This window comes from Adiantum capillus-veneris, chromosome 19 (assembly GCF_014529385.1).
Source record: "Adiantum capillus-veneris isolate H3 chromosome 19, ASM1452938v2, whole genome shotgun sequence".
NCBI classification, from domain to species: domain Eukaryota; kingdom Viridiplantae; phylum Streptophyta; class Polypodiopsida; order Polypodiales; family Pteridaceae; genus Adiantum; species Adiantum capillus-veneris.
Window position 1 is genome coordinate 112330675 of NC_140949.1, and position 5265 is coordinate 112335939.

Consider the following 5265-nt stretch of genomic DNA (forward strand, 5'->3'; position numbering starts at 1 on the left):
AGTCCATGTTACTTGGCGGGTAGAGGATCCCTTTTTACCCTACAACATCATTCCAAGATGGATGACTAGTCCATTTGGTGCTTGGGAGACATAGCTGGTGCAAGCATGTCTGCTCTTTAGTCCATATCATACTTCCAAAGTAGAGTGACAAGTTCTACTTCGTGTTTGGGAGACGTCGTCACCACAAACATGATCTTAAGCATGCATACTTCTTAAATTTGTGCACAATAAAAACAGAACTAGTCTTATAAGACAAAAACAGTTTTCATTTAAATTGTAGTTTCATATGCTTACTCTAGTGCAACATTGTAAGCATTGACAAGGTTCATATTATCCTTAAGCTAGGTTCCTTGCATCCATTTAGCATCTTTAAAAGGATAATTCTTTAACTTAATAAGATATCGTCAGATAATCTTACCGTTTCTTAATACCTTGTCTTCATGTCATAGGATGGACTTAGATTGAAGTACTTCTTCTTGATCTTTGATTTTTGGAGGGTCTGCAACTATTGCTTCTTTTGATGGTGCTCCTTTGTAAGGCTTATGTAGGTTCTCATGGAAAACATTGTGCATGAGCCAATGGTTGGAAACTTCAAATGATAAGCCATCTTATTGACTGGCTTAATAATTTAAGGACCATAGTATCTTTTTGCTAGTTTAGCATCATAGTCTTGGTGGTCAATAGGACTCTTGCCCGTAGTATGCCTCATATGAGCCTTGAGGAACTTTAGCAAGATCCAATCATTTTCCTTAAAGGCTAAGGCTCTTTTGTGCTTACTAGCGGCAACCCTTTTTTCCTTTCCTATGAGATGAATATAACCCCTTTAATCTTTGGAAAAGATTCTTGTAGGTCTTAGCTATATTCATCAGTAGCGAAGATCCTCCCATGTACTTTAAGTAGTAAGGGACTTTTGGATCTTTCTTCTTTAACCTCAAAATGTACTTTTCCCATAGAAGTATGTAAAATATCATTGTACGCATACTGTATAAGAGGTAGGTACTTCTATCATTGAGAACATTGATCTACTTCCATGACATAGGCTTTTAGTATATCAAGAATCGTTAGATTAGTTATTTCACTTTGGTCATCCGTTTGTGAATGATAGGCCAAAAGAGAAATTTAATCTACTTCCTAGATTCTCAAAGAGACCCTTGTAGAACTTACTGGTCATTTGTTTTTGAAATAAACACACAAGCAATGAATAATCTCCAAGAGATTGAGTTATGATTAATTTATGACTAAGTAATACTGCGTGTGAGATAGAATCAGGAAATCAGAGAGACAGTGGGAACGGGAGAGATTCAGACAAAACATCAGAGATTGTATATCAAGAAAATCCCCAGTACAAGTTCCTAAACAAGACTCAATACAATCCCGAATCCCAAAGTTCCCCATTCCAAAATATAAAGCTGCGCCCTGAATTTAGTTAGAACTACCTGATTCTTGGCATGCACTAACAATATCCGATCAGGCTTACAATATCCGACTAGCTACTAGCAATCAGAGAATACATCCGATATCCGATGACATATCCAACTTTGTATTTACCCTTCAACACATGGCACGTCTCGGTGGTGGATTTGAAAAAATCAGACTCGGATCCACACATCCCTTGATCAGTAAAAACCAAGTCAAAAAGAAAATTCCATGACTATATCATATCAGACAATGGGTTCATTGGTAAATGTTTCAAAATCTGACAAGTAATCTGGAACAAGCACAATAGGTGCAGAAACTGTCACTGATCCAACATTAGCACCAACAACCACTTCATTATCTGGAAAAATAGTGATCTCCTACTCATTTGATCTCTGAATTGCAGACAAACCTTCACCAGTACCCATATCCCTTGAAATTGGATCAACTGATATCTTCTTCTCAGCAAATGCAGATTGTGCAATATTCTTTCCTTTATAGTCCTGAACCTGTTTTTGTACAAATCTCTGTCTTTCTTTAACTGTTCCATCTCCTTTAGTAAATCAGCTTCATGTTTACTGACAAACCCTGATATAAGCTTCTCATAAGGATGCTTGATAAGGGAACCCATCTTTTCTCTGAATGTTGTCCATACTTCCTGCATACCTATTTCCAAATGTTGCCTAAGGACTGACATGTCCCCTTCAGACATAAGAACACCATTGATACCTACTTCCTCTTCTCCCAACACCTGTTTCTTCAATTGCTCCAAAGGTTTAATTCTCTGATTCAATATCCGATTCTCCACCTGCAACTCTTTATTGACAGTGGCCAACTGTTGCAATTCTCATTGGACTTTTGTTTCCAAATCCACTGTTCAGTCTTTAAACATCTGCAAAGAAAGTTTTCCTTTGGCTAATTCATTCTGATGTGCCACCATCAGATTGTGAATCTCCTTCTGATGTGTAACTTTGACATTCTCTAACTCTTTCTGCAAGGCAATAACATTGACAATTTGATCATGCAATAGTATTTTTGAAACACTAGAATCAGACACAGATTGTAATTGTACTTCCATATCCTACTGTTGTTGATGAATAAAGTCTTTGACACCTAAAAGCATCTTCTCTGCCATTCCAGTATCTGCTGGCTTGAAAGTCTTTGGAGAAGACAAATCATCAAAGTTCAGTTGTTTGAATATAGGTTCCACCTCTGCTTTTCTCTTCTTGGACAAAATGAAAACCTTGCCAAGCTTGACCTATTTTGATGTCCCTGTATCAGGCTTCTTTTCTGAAATATCCATGTCCTTCAAAGAGTGTACAACTTCAAGAGTATGCACACTTTTGAGAGCTTCACTATGATTATAACCTGCTTTAATCATGAACACATAAGTCTCTGCCTTCACCTGATCATTGAGCAGCTTTGAAGGTACTTGCACCCCACGAATATTAGGGTGTGGCTGTGTATACCCTTCTATCCTGCCTACAGTAGTCAAAAAAACATCACCAGTGTCCAACTTTTGAACATAAGAAAATAGGGATGCCAAGTAGGCACACAACCTACTGTTTGTAGAAGCTTTCCTCCTATCAGACATATTAATTTCCCCATTGATCCTCTCATAAAATAGATAAGCCCAATTAACACTTCCTCCTTGCTCAGCAAAACAGAGAGGAGCAAAATTCTCCTTAGACATGTAATCAAATTTAACTAGGAAATAGATTTTCTCTAGATACCACTTCAGCTACTCTCTTCTATTAGTTTTGACATTCTTCAACATGTAATAATTTCTGCCACCCTCTCTGGCTCCAAACTCCTTCTTCAACAAGAAATCAGAGCACTTAGGAATCTGAGAAGTTCCATTGATTGGAAGTTTAAATACTTCAACAATCAATTGAGGACTCAAAGCTACATTGGTAGACAACATACCCTTTGTCTTTCTGACAATCTCCACTTGAGACCTAGCATACATGTTTCCTTTCCACTCTTGCCATGGCAAAACAACAAAATCAAATAACCTATCTTCTTTAACAACAGTGAATGTACCTCTGCAAAACAATCAAGGTCTACTGTGAAATCCACATAGGGCTCCATCAAGGTTTGATACAACTTGATAGGTGTCATTGCCGGTGGACTATCGGGCTCTTCTTCTCTAGAAGGTTGGTCTTCAAGCTCAGGACTGCTCACGTCTATCCTCATGGACACTTGCTTTCTCTTTGGCCTCTTGCTGCTTGGCTCTTCTTCATCAAATGGTGGTCGGGCAGCAGGTCCCCCTTTTGGTTTGCCCATCATGCATGCAAGAGAATGATGAAACATAGTAGAGGACTGAAGAATAGAATGGCATAGGTGAAGAGAATCAGTCTGTACATAGTGCTTGTAAAGGAAACGCGACGAGGAAGGAAATAGAATTTGGAAACATGACAAACTCTCAACTCACGCGCTGAGAACGTCACTTAAGTGCACCTTACCCTTTTCAAGGCACTCATTAAAAATAGACCTTAGTGGACAATCATCACTCTTCTCGAGAAAATTTTAAAAATCTGTAGTAAAAAAATATCCAACCTCCAATAATCGGATCCAAAAATCAGACAATTTCCAAATTCCGACATCTCCACCAAGCTGCACCTGATTTCCCAAGACTTGAATATCTTCCCTCTGATTATCAGTATCTCTACACACTGCTTCATCCATCAACGAGTAGGAAGCGTGAGAAGGAGAGAAGTGAGCATCGTTAGCTCACGTTGTGTATTTCTTATCCAAAACTTATAAAATACTTACAAAAATTGGCTTTTATACCTTAGTCAAGGTTTTTGGGTGGTCAAAACTAATAATTTGGAGTTCTACCAAAGTTGGGAAATGACTGGCTGATACAATCTGGAAGTTTCTAGCCCCAGCTCATTAATTCCAGAGTTTATCCGAGAAAGTAGGAGGTACAATATTCCCGATTCATGAAAATAATAAATGCTCTACAAAGAGAACTCCGAAAAATGGTGTTCCTGTTAGCTTGCTGCTAACATGCTAGGATAAAAGAAAAGAGAGCTCATCAAAATTGGTAAATAATTGGGGCAAATACCTTCAGAGTTTCATGTAGTGTAGTCCACAACCCTTTGATGTTGCACAATTAGAGGTTGCAAAGAAGCCAAAGTTAAGTCATACTATAAGGACATGCCAAAATTGGAAGTTAGCTCAACAACAAAGGGAAGCAGAAGTGAAATCACACTCCACAACACAACAAGATCCCACGGACTTACACCCTAACCTTGATCATTTCAAATCCTATACCACGCAGGAGAATAAGGTTGTATACACAAAGGCCCAAAGAACACCTACCAATGGAAGTAATGGAGTCTATGATGGTCTGGTGATAGTTAAGGAAATAGAATTAGCAGATCCATGTGAGGAGTCCAGACTTGTTTTCATTTCCCAAGACCTTACTGATACTGAAGAGGCTTTACTTAAGAATCTTCTCAAAGAATTCAAGGATATATTTTCTTGGACTTATCATGATATGAAGGGCGTTCCACCTTCCGTGGTGCAATATACAATTCCCATGGTTAGCATTGCTAAACCTATTTAGCAATCACCTTACCCAATAAATCCTAAGTATGCAAAGGTTGTTCAAGAAAAGATTGAAAAACTTATCCAATGTGGATTCATATACCCTATTGAGGACTCGAAATGGGTTTCACCGATAGTCATTGTGTCAAAAAAGAATGGGAAACTCAGTGTATGTGTGGACCGCAAGAAGGTTAATGCAGCCACTAGGAGAGACATCATTATCCCTTGCCATATTCGGAACATGTGCTACCAACAGTTGCAGGAAAGGAAGCTTATAGGTTTTTAGATGGATGC

At 38.4% G+C, this 5265-nt stretch overlaps 1 pseudogene; it reads right to left on the reverse strand.

Moving 5' to 3' along the window:
• Positions 1 to 2674: 2674 nt before the first annotated feature.
• Positions 2675 to 4104, reverse strand: LOC147434676 (uncharacterized; annotated as a pseudogene).
• Between the last annotated feature and the right edge of the window lie 1161 nt (positions 4105 to 5265).